The sequence below is a fragment of the Mobula birostris genome, chromosome 24, assembly GCF_030028105.1.
Source record: "Mobula birostris isolate sMobBir1 chromosome 24, sMobBir1.hap1, whole genome shotgun sequence".
NCBI classification, from domain to species: Eukaryota; Metazoa; Chordata; class Chondrichthyes; order Myliobatiformes; family Myliobatidae; genus Mobula; species Mobula birostris.
The window spans coordinates 9517412-9533865 of record NC_092393.1 but is presented as its reverse complement, the minus strand read 5'-3'; positions in this window follow the sequence as shown (position 1 = coordinate 9533865).

Genomic DNA, 16454 nt, shown 5'->3' with positions numbered 1-16454 from the left:
TCAAGGAAGGACGGACAGTCGTCATCATGAAGGATCCTCAGAAAGGAGCAACACCATCAAACTACCGGCCTATAACTTGCCTGTCAACAACATGGAAGGTCATATCAGGCATCATAGCCAACAAGCTGAAAGAACATGTGTGTAAATTCCTGAGCTCTGCTTAGAGGGGTATGGTCGTGGAACCAGAGGCTTCAAGAACCAACTACCAGTGGGCAAAGCAGTCATGCGAGACTCCAAGACCAGACAAACCAGCCTAAGCTCAGCTGGATTGACTACCAGAAAGCAAATGACTCAATGCCCCACACACGAATCCTGGAGTGCCTGTCTCTGTACAATGTCAGCAAGATACTAAGGACCTTCATCAAGAGCTCAATAGGCCATTGGAGGACAATGCTAGAAGTTAACTCAAAGCCAATAGCACAAGTGACCATCAGATGCGGAGTTCCCCTCTGCTGTTCTACACAGTGTCACCAGGTAAGAACACGGCCCAGGTGCGGAGTGAGAGACACTGAAGCAGGTTGATAGTACACAGATTTTAATGCGAACAGTGTTAAAGGGAAAAGAAAACAATAAACACTGGGCCAAACAGGGCCATTAACTAAAACTCATAAATGGAAAATGAAACCTACACTGCAGCTGAAAAGAACAACTAAATATAAAATGAATACCGCTAATCTTCAGCGTCAGTTGACTCGACAATCCAATTTCTCACGCCGAATGCAAGCAAGCAGCGAAGCACTGCTGTGTTCAAGTCTCAACAAATACTGCGATGGAATGAATGGAATTAAATACCATTACAATGAAATAATAATTCGCTGATAAGTGCATATTCATGAGCCCAATTGCCAAATCTGCTGTGCTGCCAAATCCGTGGTTGTGACACATAGGCTTGAACTGCCTCAGCCAGATCTTCTCAAGGAGTGGGTATGGGTACAGGTTCAAGAGTGGAGTGACCATTAGCCATCTCCTGTACATGGTTGACATCAAGCTGTATGCCAGAAATGAAAGAGACATTGGCTCACTAATCCACCTGACAAGGGTGTACAGCAGTGATATTGGGATGTCATTTGGAATGGAAAAGTATAGCCAGATGGTAGTGAAAAGAGACAAACAACTCATCAAGACTGAAGAAGTCAGGTTACCTGAAAGCCATGTACCAGAGGTACAGGACAACTACAGGTAACCGGGAATCCTGCAGGCACATTGGAAGCCACGACGAGGACACACAGAAGTCTGTAAGACCCAAGAGTGAGACAGATCCTAAAAAAACAGCTGAATGGGAAGAACAAGAGTCATCAACACATTTGTCCTACCACTCATCAGATACCCAGCTACAATACTATGCTGGTCAAGGAACAAAATGGAAGCCACTGATATCAAGACCCAGAAGCTACTAACAATACATGGAGGATTCCATCCAAAGTCCAACCGAGCCACTGTAAACCCGCCAGAATAAAGGAGGATGGGAAACATAGGAACATGGAAAACCTACATCACAATACAGACCTTTCGGCCCACAATGCTGTGCCGAACATGTACTTACTTAGAAATTACCTAGGGTTACCCATAGCCCTCTATTTTTCCAAGCTCCATGTACCTATCCAGGATTCTCTTAAAAGAACCTATTGCATCCACCTCCACCACCATTGCCCACAGCCCATCCCATGCACTCACCACTCTCTGCATAAAAAACTTAACCCTGACATCTCCTTTGTATCTACTTCCAAGCACCTTAAAACTGTGCCCTCTCGTGATTGTCATTACAGCCCTGGGAAAAAGCCTCCAACCATCCACACGATCAGTGCCTTGGAACTTGGAAGTATCAAGGCCACAGTCCTGGAAGAAATGTGAAACAGCATGAGTTTGTCAGGAAGATGACCTCTAAGGATGACCTGCTAGAAGAATACCTCAGGCAGCAGGCAGGGGACATGGAAATGGAAGTGGATGAAGCAAAGCCAGGCAGGACAAGCCACTGCACGGGATGTGCCATCACCAGATATCAGAGAGAGCTGACAGAAGAAAGTCCTACCAATGGCTGGAAATGTCAGGGCTGAGGGATAGCACAGAGGCGTTGCTCATGGCTGCACAAGAACAGGAGCTGAGCAAAAGAACAACAAAAGCGGTGTCTATCACACCAGACAAAACCCAAGATGCAGACTGTGCAGGAAATCCACTGAACTCATTCAGCACAAAGTAGCGATGTGCAAGATGCAGGCAGGGACAGCATACACTGAATGGAACAGCTAAGTTGCAAGAATTGTGTACAGGAACATCTACATCGAGTCAAAATGGGAAATACCCAAGAAACTAGTGGAGAATGACAGAACTAAGTTCCTGGGGCACTCCAAGTACTGACTGATAAGTAGGTACTGGCTCACCAACCAGACATAGTAATACTGGACAAGGAACAGAAGAAAGCAATGGTAATAGATGTGGCAATCCCAAATGACAGTAACATCGGGAAGAAAGAATATGAGAAGCTAGAGAAATACCAGGGCTTAAAAGAGCAGATAGAAAGGATGTAGAAGGTTAAAGCCAGAGTAATCCTGGTGGTGATAGGAGCACTTGGAGCTGTGACACCTGGACTAGGAGAGTCGCTCCAACAAATCCCAGGAACAACATCTGAGATCTCAGTCCAGAAGAGTGTACTAGTAGGAACAGCAAGGATACCGTGCTGAACCCTCATGCTCCCAGGCCTCTGGTAGAGGACCTGAGATTGAGGGAAAAAATGCACATGCTCACCACCCACAAGCGGTGAGAGAAAATATTTCTATATTAATTAGTTACTAAGTTGTATTAAGTAATGCAAAAGTAGAAAAAAAAGCAGTGAGATAATGCTCATGGGTTCAGAGATTGGATGGCAGAGGTGAAGAATCTGTTCCTGAATCACTGAACAGTGTGCTTTCAGGCTTCTGTACCTCATTCCTTATGGTAACAATGAGAAGACGGCATGTCCTGAGTTCAATCCTGATCTTAGTACTCTGTGTGTCAAACTTGCAGGTTCGGTCCATGACCACGTGGGGTGATTTGGGGACTGTTTTTTGTCCCTAGTATGTAGATGGTGGTGAAATTGAGCGGTTGAGGTGGGGTTGTAGAAATATGGGAAGAACAAAATATGGAATTGGAGTAAACGACGGTCATCATGGATATGATAAGTTGTTTCTCAAGTATGACCATAGACATCTATGTGATCATTGGTTATGAAACACTTTGCGCAACGAGTGAGCCTTCAGGGACCCAGGAAATGTTTTTGATTCTAGGCGTACGTTGTGAATGGGGACACACAGATAACGTAGCTGACCATGTTGAGAGCTCTTATTTTTCTATGACTCTTTTCACTCCTATGGGCTATGGGCTAAAATGCCTTTATCTTACTGTTTTTCTCTATGACTCTATTTAGCAATTACTAATCATTTCTTCTGAGGTGTTTTTCATGGGATTGTCTGCAATATTGATGGCTAGTAAAGTGAGACAGTTATGGCTGCCAGTTCTCTGTGCTGAGAATACCATTAATCATCCTGCAATCTGAGATAAGATCCAATAAGCACATGGCCTCCCCTGGGAGCACCGAGACTCTAACGATCATTAGTGCAGACAAGTGGGAAATCAATTGAGAAGGCAACATTGAGTGTGAGCAGAGGGAAGGTGATTCGATGTCTCATTGTACTGGAAGATTTGTTGTAACATCATAGTTGCATTCCTAAGAAAGCACGTTGTAGAAAGCCGCATTCTAACAGAGCAGGTTGTAGTTGGTTTCAATGAGCAGATTTAAGCAGGTTTTCCTAGTTGAGATCAAGTTATAACAAATGCAGGCTGCATAATGCAAACAACACACATCAAAGTTGCTGGTGAACGCAGCAGGCCAGGCAGCATCTCTAGGAAGAGGTACAGTCGACGTTTCAGGCCGAGACCCTTCGTCAGGACTAACTGAAGGAAGAGTTAGTAAGAGATTTGAAAGTGGGAGGGGGAGGGGAGATCCAAAATGATAGGAGAAGACAGGAGGGGGAGGGATGGAGCCAAGAGCTGGACAGGTGATTGGCAAAGGGGATACGAGAGGATCATGGGACAGGAGGCCTAGGGAGAAAGACAAGGGGGGGGGGACCAGAGGGTGGGCAAGGGGTATAGTCAGAGGGACAGAGGGAGAAAAAGGAGAGTGAGAGAAAGAATGTATGTATAAAAATAAATAACGGATGGGGTACGAGGGGGAGGTGGGGCATTAGCAGAAGTTAGAGAAATCGATGTTCATGCCATCAGGTTGGAGGCTACCCAGACGGAATATAAAGTGTTGTTCCTCCAACCTGAGTGTGGCTTCATCTTTGCAGTAGAGGAGGCCGTGGATAGACATGTCAGAATGGGAATGGGATGTGGAATTAAAATGTGTGGCCACTGGGAGATCCTGCTTTCTCTGGCGGACAGAGCGTAGGTGTTCAGCAAAGCGGTCTCCCAGTCTGCGTCGGGTCTCGCCAATATATAGAAGGCCACATTGGGAGCACTGGACACAGTATATCACCCCAGTCGACTCACAGGTGAAGTGTCGCCTCACCTGGAAGGACTATCTGGGGCCCTGAATGGTGGTAAGGGAGGAAGTGTAAGGGCATGTGTAGCACTTGTTCTGTTTACAAGGGTAAGTGCCAGGAGGGAGATCAGTGGGGAGGGATGGGGGGGGGGGACGAATGGACAAGGGAGTCGCATAGGGAGCGATCCCTGCGGAAAGCAGAGGTGGGGGGAGGGAAAGATGTGCTTAGTGGTGCATAATGCAAACTATGTTTTCTAATCCATTATGTTATAACTAGTTTACATTATAGAAATACTTGTAAGAGCAGAACTACCTGTAATTAAAGAGATTCTTTTGAACCAGAGGCTAAATATGTTCCTGGTGCTGGTACTAAAATCTTGTAGCAAATGACTAGAGAAATACGTCAATAAATCTTACTTTGGTAGTGCTGGTGACACTGTTGTTATAAGAACAAAGTCACCAAAGAGACACTGAAGTTAATGGATACAGAATGTTTTATTCAAGAAAAATTAGCTGAAGGCATCATATTGAGACACTCTTGGAGGAAGAGACCTCTCAACCCAATATTACACGATGTTTTTATATGTTGAAGATCAAAGGACAATTCTATAGTTACAATATGTCTACAGTGCTTCCTTTGTTTTCACACACCTCCTCCTTCACACCCACATTCCAGACACCCAAAATAAACGCTAATCAGCATTGTCTGGTTTGCAACCAACTGCAGACCCAGTCCACAGCTCAATGAAAACTATTGCTCAGGGCTGCATTTTAAATTCAAGCTACAATCCACATTCATCTCTGAAGGTTAGTTGCTGGTGAAATTGCTATATACCCAACTCCAGAATACATCCTAAACAAATCATGAAACTCTTCCTGCCCTGAAGTCTGGTCCCAGGGACTGTGTTGCAAGCCTCAACCTATCTACCTCCAGCTTCTCAGTTTTTTAGGTTCTTCTTACCTGCTTGGTTAGATCATATTCCTTTTGGCTCTCGCCACTTTTTAAGGACCTTCAGATTGTAGTTAAGCATCAGCATGTTCTTCAGGAGGCTTTCTATCTCTTGCCTCAGCAATGACTGGATGACTGAGCGTCTTTGATAAAGTGCACTCCTTATTAAGAGCTGTGGTTTGGTTTTGAATGGAGGTGGATCCATAGATTTTTCTAAGGCCAAAAACTTCTTTAAGTAGTTCACCATGAAATCTGTTCAAACATTTGAGTGGTTGAAGCTGCTTGTATGATGGAAGAGTGAGGCGACACTTCATCTGTGAGTCTGTTGGGGTCATATACTATGTATGATGCTCCCAGTATGGCCTGTATATTGGTGAGACCCGACGTAGATTGGGAGACTGCTTCACCGAGCACCTATGTTCTGTCTACCTGAAAAAGCAAGCACTCCCAGTGGTCACTCATTTCAATTCCACTTCCCATTCCTAGTCCAATATGTCCATCCATGGTCTCCTCCACCATCACGATGAGGCCACACTTAGGTTGGAGAAAAACACCTTATATTCCATTTGGGTAGCCTCCAACTTGATGGCATGAACATCGATTTCTCAAACCTCCGGTAATACCCCCCACTCCACCCTTTCACCATTTCCCACATTTCCCATCCCCTTTTCTCTCACTCTCCTTGCCCGCCCATCACATCCCTCTGGTGCACCTCCTCCCTTTTCTTTCTTCCAAGGCCTTCTGTCTCTTTCACCAATCAACTTCCATGCTCTTTACTTCATCCCTCCCCCTCCAGGTTTCACCTATCACCTTCTGATCCTTTCTCTGCTCCTCCCACCTTTCAAAGCTACTCCCCAAAGCTTTTCTCCAGTTGTGCTGAAGGATTTCGGCCAGACACGTCGACTGCACTCTTTTCCTAGATGTGCCTGACCTGCTGAGTTCCTCCAGCATTTTGTGTGTGTTGCTCAGATTTCCAGCACCTGCAGATTTTCTTACAGGTGCTGAAAATCTGAGGGGAGCTCCAGTTAGTAGAATCATTGCCTCACAACACCAGAGATCCAGGCCGAATCAGGACTTTGGTTGCTATCTGTGGAATTTGCAAGATCTCCCTGCGATTGCATAGGTTTCCTTCAAGGAAATCGAAATCTCTGGAGGGGAAGGCCCCGAATCCTCTGCTTTGTCTGTTGCTTGGCAGCCAGTGCTCGGTGTTGGAGGGCTGGTCAGAAGCTTGAAGTTTTTGGACAGACTCAGAGTCCGCTGTGGTCGGGTGTTTCCAGGATGCTGCATCAGCAAGTTTGTGGTGCTGGAAGCTCATGGCAGGGAGAGTTTTCTCCCTTCTACCGTCTGCGTGAGATGATGGGCTATCGGGACTTTGAGACTTTTTTTTACCGTGCCCATGGTCAGCTCTTATCAAATTACGGTATTGCTTTGCATTGTTGTAACTATATGTTATAATTATGTGATTTTTGTCAGTTTTAGTCTTGGTCTGTCTTGTGTTTCTATGATATTATATCGGAGGAAAATTGCATTATTTTTTAATGCATGCATTTCCAAATGACAATAAATGAGGACTGAGTGTCCTCATAATCTAATCTAATCTAAGTCCTCCTACATTCCAAAAGATGCGTAGCTGGCAGGTTAATCGGTTATTGTAAATTGTCCATGGTCTGTGGGTGAGTGGTAGAATCTAGGAATAGTTGACAGTAAGACAGGGACGATTAAAATGAAATTCTTGTAGGAATGGTGTAAATAAGTGGTTGATGGCTGACATGGACTCAATGGGGCGAAGGTCTGTATCCATAGTTTGAGTCCTTATGACTCTAAAATAGGAGCTGCTGGAAATTCTCAGCAGGTTAGGCAGGCAGCATCTGTGGAGAGATAAAAGCAATCAACATTCTGGGTCTGAGACCTTTCTTCGACCCTTTCCCAATTCTGATAATGATCTCAGAGCTAAAACATTGGCTGTTTCTCTTTCCACAGATGTTGCCTGACTAGTTAAGTTCTTGCAGCATCTTCTGCCTTTCTTTCAAAGAGTTTATTCCAACTGATTCAAACCAGGGCCCAGCTGGCATGTCGGCTCAAGCAGTACTGTATCAATTGAAGATCTAGTTAAAAGAGGAGTGTTCCATTGTTTCATAGTACAGTCAACTGCTGTATTCCCAGAAAATCCATCATAACACAAAGCGCACACCATCTGCACACAAGTTGAAAAGATCTAAATGTTGTGGTTTAATTTTTGTCTTGTTTTATTTCTTTGGGCAGATGGGGCTTGTCAGTCATGATTGGCAGCTCATATAGAAGAAGGAAAACTCACATATTAAACCTCTGCTGCCTTGCAGCTATACCCCCTCTTGGGAAAAGCTTCAAGAGTAAACCCTGAGGAAAAATCCGAACCTGGAAGTCCTAAGGCAGTCCTACGTTGAGTTTAATGCTAACTGGCAACTCCAGCAAAACACTGTTGCAAACTGTATGGGTCTCTGTCATTTTTTTGGATTGAACAGCTGCATGGAGAGGGCAAGCCTGCAACATGGGAAACAGCTTACTTACTATATTATACTGTTCAGGCTTGCATATCCACTGAACTGAGTTAGCTAGAACACAACATCCATTGTTGACCCACTCCAATGGAGAGCCTCATCCTTTTTATTAATTTCACATACATTCTGTGAGAGCGAATTTTTATTCCACACCTCACATCTTTTGAGAATGATCTGTGAATTCTATAAGTGTGAATTTCCATCTTCCGAACTGTAGTACCTCAGGGATCACCTACAAGGAAATGCGATTCAACTAAATAGTCTATTTTGTACGGAAAATTGTGGTAAGTGATCACTGCAAATGCTGAAGAGGTGAGCGAAGGCAAGGCAGTTCCAAGGGTTGAAGCATGTCGGTGTGAGACTGAGTTGGATGAACTGAGACCGAGGCTATGGGCCTACTCAGCTGCTCCAGGATTCGGGTCTATGGACTGAATTTGGTTAGGAATGCTGTTGCTTGCTTTTATTGCAGACATTCCACCTCTCCCGGAAGTTCCGGGAGTCTCCCGCATATCGATAGTGGCTCCCTGACGCCCGGAAATTATATACAATATCCCGGGTATAGATTTTTTTGAGAAGGAGAAGGAGAGGGAGAGCGAGCATCCTGATTGGTTTCTCTTCGTGCTAAGAGTGGTTCCCAACCACCGGGCCGTGAGGAAACAATATGATTTGGCGATATGAAACAATACGAGTCAGCTGCACCTTTCCTCATTCCCTGTCACACTCTGTTGAATTTCAACGCACGCAAGGTCATCAGTGACCCAAGACGTGCAAAGGAATGGGTCCGTGACCCATTTGTGAATCTCCCCGGTGAATCATCCATGTTAGAGTGGGAAAAAGATCAACTCCTTGAGCTTGCAAATGATGACGGGCTGAAAAGTATGTTTGACATAACATCTCTACTGGCATTCTGGATCAAAGTCAAGGCTGAATATCTTGAGATTGCTTGAAAGCACTGAAAACATTGCTTCCATTTCCAACGTCATATCGCTGTGAAGTGGAGTTTTCTGCAATGAAGGCAATGAAAACTAAATTGCAGAATAGACTGGACACAAGGAACCCCTTTGAGTATCGCTGTCTCCCATCTCCCCTCGATGAGACCGTCTTGTTGCAGGAAAACAAGCCCAGGGCTCCCACTGATTCAGCGATATTGGTGTGTTGCAATGATTTTATATGTTCATACGAGGAAAATATGCGCTGTGTGTTTAATATCCAAACGTTACTTAAAATGTTATGATGCTATTGACTTATAAGTGACTTATACAGTAATTCAGTTGTCCCCAATCTCCAGGCCGCGAAGAATACAGCGGTGGCCGGAACGCCTCCAGTACATCTTTAAGAAAAAAGCTGAAATAAACAAGCTAATTACTTAGGTGCCACCCGGCATGTAAATGTTGGCCCAGATCAAAGGCGATTGCACCTAATTAATTACCTTGTTTATTTCGGCTTTTTTCTTGAAGATGTGCTGGGGGCCTTCTGGCCACCACTGTATTCTTCACAGCCTGGAGGTTTGGGACCACTGTTATAATTGATTTATCACCACATTCGTGCGAGGAAAATATGCGCTGTGTGTTTAATATTAAATTCTTTAGATAAACCCCTTTAGAAACGAAATTGAGTGTATTAGCCACTTAGTGACCTATCACCTATATTCCAGTTGCGTTTAACACCCACCCCCCGCCCCCCGCCCCCGGGTTGGCCAGTCCGCAAAAATATTGTCAATATATAAGTACATATTTTAATGTCACATTTGCTGCATATACCCAACTTGGTTTACAGATTAGACAAAATCACTAAACAAAGTATTACATACACCCTTGGAGGTCGACGGGGTGAGGGGTTCCAATATAGGGTTGCAGGGGGCAGGGGTGCTACCTCCCTGAAATGGTGGGGCTACCTCCCTGAAATGAGTTTTTGCAAGGTGGGATGTCTGTTATTGTTGGCATGATTTCTGTTTTTTCTCTCTTTCTTTCTATGGTGGGTGTTGGTCTTTCCTTTTTTAAATTGGGTTCTTTCGGATTACTTGCTTTGCGGCTGCCTGTCAACAGACAAATTTCAAGGTTGTATAATTTATTCATACTTTGCTAATAAATGTACTTTGAATCCTTTGAATCTTTGAAAGACAAGCAATAAATTGACTGTAAAATCTTAAGGACACTTATCAGGCACCAGCAGATGCACTGATTTCAGCTTGGCACTCCATTTGTGAAGGTCACCAAGATGATGCAGCAAAGATTCACTGAAGAGGCACTAGATGAGAGGAAGTTCAGTCATCCGAAGAGATTAGTTTTGCTGGACTTGTTCACCTTACAGCAAAGAAGATTAATGTGGATTAAGCAGATGTATTCGTTATTATGAAGAGTGCTATAGACAGGTATAATGGAACAGAGCAAAACTTGAGAGTGTGGGGAAATATTCTGGAGTTATAAAGTTTTATGGATCAACTATTTGATCATTCTATGGATCAAATAGAATGAGAACTAGTCTTCCGGAAATAAAATCTGTACACAATTTAACTTCCAAATGATATTTTGACTGGAGTGAAAACGATCAATAGGCATAGGACATTCTGATTCTGCCCCATTGAAACTACATAGGGGAAGACAATAGGTGAATGTTGCTACAATTGTCACATAGCTAGAGGTGTATCCTTGCCACTTAAGGGACAATTCAGGACAGATCTGTTATGTCTCTTTCTCTAACTTCTGGTATTTTTTTCCACTTCCCCTTTCCTCTTCTTCTATTCTCCACTCTGCCTCACTTCTTACTTGTTGGCTTCTCCTCATCTCCTGAATATCACCTCACCCCCCTCTCCCTGGTGTCCCTTCTATTTCCCTTTCCCCTATGGTCAACTCTCATCTCCTATCAGATTCCTTCTTCTTCAGTCTTACCTTTTCCACCTATCACCTCCCAGCTTCTTACTTCATTTCCCCCTCCCCTACCCACCTGGCTTCATCTATCACCTTCAAGTGTGTACATGTTCTCCTCCACCCACCTTCTTATTCTGGCTTCTTCCCCTTTCTTCTTCAGTCCTCAAGAAGGGTCTTGGTATGAAACATCGACTGTTACTCATTTTTGACCTGCTGAGTTCCTCCAGCATTTTGTGTCTGTTATGTCACTTATCTTTCTGGTTAGTTGTATATTCATGACACCATCTCTCAATATTGTCTTTCTTTCTTTTTCAATCTTTTTATTAATTTCAAAATATAGAAACAAAACATAGCAATAATACAGATAATATGAGATGTATTGTTACATTTAAAAAAAAGAGTAATTGCAAAACCAAATAGTGGAAATTACCAAAACTCCCATACATGTAGAACTGATCACGGATAATATAAAGCAAAAAAAAAGAAAAAAGACAAAAAAAGAGAAAAAAAAACCCATCCCAAAAGAAAAAAAAACAACTAAACTAAACTAAAAGACTTGGGCAAAACTAACAACTTAAAAATGGAAAAGAAGAAAACCTCAGCGCCGACGATTCCACTCCCCTCCAACAACAGTACAGAGAAATAAAACCAGTTTGGAAATGATCAAATTACATCAAATGAAAATGCTGAATAAATGGCCTCCAAATTTTTTCAAACTTAATAGAAGGGTCATAAACTGCACTTCTAATTTTCTCCAGATTCAGACACACCATAGTTTGTGAAAACCAATGAAATACTGTAGGAGGGTTGATCTCTTTCCAATTCAACAAAATGGACCTTCTAGCTATTAAAGTAAGAAATGCAATCATCCTTCGTGATGAAGAGGTTAAATTATTTGAGTCTATCATTGGTAGTCCAAAGATAGCAGTAATTGGATGAGGTTGTAAGTCTATATTTAGGACCGTTGAAATAATATCAAAAATATCTTTCCAATATTTCTCCAACAAGGGACATGACCAAAACATGTGAGTTAGAGAAGCAATCTCAGACTGGCATCTGTCACATATTGGATTAATATAAGAATAATAACGAGATAGTTTATCTTTGGACATATGAGCCCTGTGAACTACTTTAAACTGTATCAACCTATGCTTAGCATGTACAGAGGATGAATTCACCAACTGAAGAATTTTTTCCCATTTTTCAGTCGGTATATTAATCTCAAGTTCTCTTTCCCAGTTAGCTTTAATTTTATTAGAGGAATCAGGACATAAATTCATAATTATATTATATACAATTGCTATTACACCTTTCTGAGAAAGATTTAACTCTAAGATTTTTTCCAAAGTGTCCATTGGATATGGGTGTGGAAAATTAGGAGAGACAGTAATTAAAAAGTTTCTAATCTGTAAATATCTAAAAAAGTGAGATCTGGGTAAGTTATATTTATTAGAGAGTTGATCAAAAGACATAAAACAGTTATCCAAGAAAAAATCGCGAAAAGATATTATACCTTTGGTTTTCCAATCAAAGTAAGCTTGATCCATCATGGAAGGTTGAAAAAGAAAATTTGATATAATGGGACTTGCTAGAATGAATTGATTAAACCGAAAAAATCTTCGGAATTGAAACCATATACGTAAAGTATGTTTAACTATTGGGTTATTCATTTGTTTATATGATTTAAAAGAAGTAAAAGGAAGTAAAGTTCCTAAAACCGAACCCAAGGAAAACCCTTGTAATGAATTAGGTTCAAGATTTACCCAATGAGGGTTTAAAGATGCGTCCAAATCTTGTAGCCAAAATTTTAAATATCGAATATTAATTGCCCAATAATAGGATCTAAAATTTGGGAGGGCAAGTCCCTCCTCCTTCTTGGATTTCCGTAAATATCTTTTACCTAACCTAGGATTTTTATTCTGCCAAATATATGAGGAAATTTTTGAATCTACGTTATCAAAAAAAGATTTTGGGATAAAAATTGGAACCGATTGAAATATATACAAAAATTTAGGCAAAATGATCATCTTAATAGCATTAATCAGACCAATCAAAGACAAAGAGATTGGGAACCATTTGGTAAATAAAAGTTTAATCTGATCAATTAAAGGTAAAAAATTAGCTTTAAATAAATCTTTACATTTTTTGGTAATTGTTATCCCTAAGTATATAAATGAATCAGTAACCAATTTAAATGGTAAACGTCCATAAATAGGTACATGCTTATTTAAAGGGAATAATTCACTCTTACTAAGATTCAATTTGTAACCAGAAAAGTTACTAAATTGAGCTAACAGATCTAAGATAGCAGGAATTGACTTCTCCGGGTTAGAGATATATAACAACAAATCATCTGCATATAATGATAGTTTATGTATTTCATTTCCACGGGTAAAACCAACAATATTTGGCGAGTCACGAACAGCAATTGCTAAAGGTTCAAGAGCAATATTAAATAGTAAAGGACTAAGACAGCAACCTTGCCTAGTACCGCGAAAAAGATGAAAAAAAGGAGATCTATAATTATTTGTACAGACCGAGGCTACCGGGGAGTAATATAACAATTTAATCCAAGATGTAAATGTCAAATTAAAATTAAATTTCTCAAGAACACTAAATAAATAAGGCCATTCAACTCTGTCAAAGGCTTTCTCAGCATCTAATGAGATAATACATTCCGGGGTAGTAAGTGAGGGGGTATAAACAATATTCATCAACCTCCTAATATTAAAAGATGAATAGTGATTTTTAATAAATCCGGTTTGATCCATGGAAATAATTTGAGGTAACACCTTCTCCAGTCTAGTAGCAAGAATTTTTGAAAAAATTTTTGAATCTACATTCAGAAGAGATATCGGTCTGTAGGATGCACAATCCGTAGGATCTTTATTCTTTTTAAGAATTAAGGAAATAGAGGCTTCATAAAACGATTGTGGTAATTTACCTAAACTAATTGCTTCCTTAAATATTCTAGACAACTTAGAAGAAAGAATGGAGGAAAAAAATTTTAAAAATTCCACTGTAAACCCATCGGGACCGGGTGCTTTACTGGAATTTAATGATGAGATTGCAGTTATTATTTCTTCCTCTGAAATGGAAGTTTCTAATGATAGGCAATCTTCGGGAGATAGTTTCGGAAAACTCAATTTACTTAAAAAATCATGCATGAAATTAGAATCATGAGGAAAATCAGAATGATATAAAGAAGTATAAAATTCTTGAATGGTTTGGTTTATCCCAACATGATCAACTGTGAAAGTATCATCCTGTTTGTGGATCTTAGTAATTTGACGTTTAACCGAATCAAATTTCAATTGGTTAGCCAGTAATTTACCCGATTTATCACTATGAATATAAAAATCACTTCTAGTTCTCATTAATTGATTTTCGATCAAGGATGTTAATAATAAGCTATGTTCCAATTGGAGTTCAACTCTGTGTTTGTACAGCTCCTTGCTAGGAGAAATAGCATATTTTTTATCAACTTCTTTAATTTTATCAACCAGTAGAAGTATTTCATTGTTAATACGTCTTTTCAAACCGGCCGAATAGGAAATAATCTGACCACGGATATAAGCTTTAAAGGCGTCCCAAACAGTTCCGTTGGAAACTTCATCCGCAGTATTAGTTGAAAAGAAGAAATCAATCTGCTCCTTTATAAATTTGACAAAGTCCTGATCTTGAAGCAAAATAGGGTTAAATCGCCATTGTCTGGTAGTACAAAAGGTATCCATTAACTTGATGGAAAGTTTCAATGGAGCATGATCTGAAATAGCAATAATGTCATAATTACAATCAACTACATATGGAATCAAACGAGAGTCAATCAGGAAATAATCAATTCGGGAAAAAGAACGGTGAACATGTGAAAAAAAGGAGAATTCCTTATCATTTGGATGTATAAGTCTCCAAATTTCTGAAATCCCAGCATCCAACATAAAAGAGTTGATAATAGTAGCCGACTTATTCGGTAAAGCCGGACTACTTGTGGATCTATCCAACATGGGATTCAAACATAAATTAAAATCACCGCCCATTATCAACATATACTTGTTTAAATTAGGAAGGGAAGTAAGTAAATGTTTAAAGAATTCAGGATAATCCACATTCGGAGCGTAAACATTAACCATAGCGACCTTTTTATTAAAAAGTACCCCCGTAATTAACAGAAATCTACCATTAGGATCTGAAATGGTGTCTTGATGAATGAATGTAATTGAGGGATCAATAAAAATTGAAACGCCTTTAATTTTGGCTTGAGCATTTGAGTGGTATTGTTCGTCTTTCCAAAACTTAAAGAAGCGTTGACTGTCCTCTTTCCTTACATGAGTCTCTTGAGCAAAGATAATATGAGCATTCAGTCTTTGGAATATTTTGAAAATCTTTTTCCGTTTTATTGGATGGTTTAAACCATTTGTATTCCAAGAGACAAAATTAATAGAATGAGCCATAACTAAAAATTAACCCTTTGGTGAGTAAAGGGTTAACCATAATGTGAGCTCATGAAATCGGAGGAGGAATACATGATTAGAGAGGAACCGGAAATCTCGACACTGGGGGCATCTTTGTAGTTCTGAATCAGCCCAATAGAAAAAATTAAAAAAGAAAAAGACCACCCCCTCCCCCAACCCCAAGTAGAAACCCGAACTGAGCCAGAGAAGGCTGAAGAAAGCGCTAACTAATACTAACTTTAACCCCATTTCTGCAGGGGGCAACTCCAACAATATATGTTAGATAAGTGACCTCCCAAAGACTAATATGTGAAAAATAAACAGTATTGTAAATTAGTCTCCATAGTAAAAATTACTAAAATATATAAAATAAAAGAAACCAGTATCAGTGCATATAATTAGTTAATTATAAACGAGTAAATAAAAAAAACGCTTCCAAAATAAGAAAAATGGATTATGGGAAGAAGAAGCATAAGAACATGGCGTCCCAAAAAAAAAATAAAAATTATAGAAAAAGAAAGACAAGTCGCCATTTTAATTATGCGAAAATCAAAAATAGGAAGCATATAACTACAAATGACCGTCGGATTGGATCATTAGTAGTAACAAAAAAGGATAGATTAAAACAAAAGGTTAACTAAGGGAAAGTGATGTTATTCACAGAAGATAAATATTCTATATAAGTTATAGAATAATCACTATAGTAATAAACAAAGAACAAAAATCTTAAACTTATAAAAAACCTTCATCACACAGTAGTAGAAGGTTTATTTTGAAGAAAAACACCAGAGAGAAAAAAAATTGGTGCTGGAAGCACCCGACACAGATTCAGAGAGGGTATTTGTATCAGATGGGAATCAATATTGTAAAAAAAAGGGGGTGAGGAGGGGCTTTGCTAGTTGGGATGTGCCACTATTGTAAATATGTAATTCTGTAAATTTATCTGACTGTATTCAAAATGTTACAGTTGTAAAGGTGATTATAGCGATTGAAACTGTAGCTAATTGTTTATTATTATCTTTGAGTTGAAGAACTATAAGACATCATGTCAGGAAAATGAGATTCTCTAAGAGACTTTTGGATTCTCTCCTGAAGGTTTATTGTGTGAATGAAGATTTTTGTATTTTTATATTT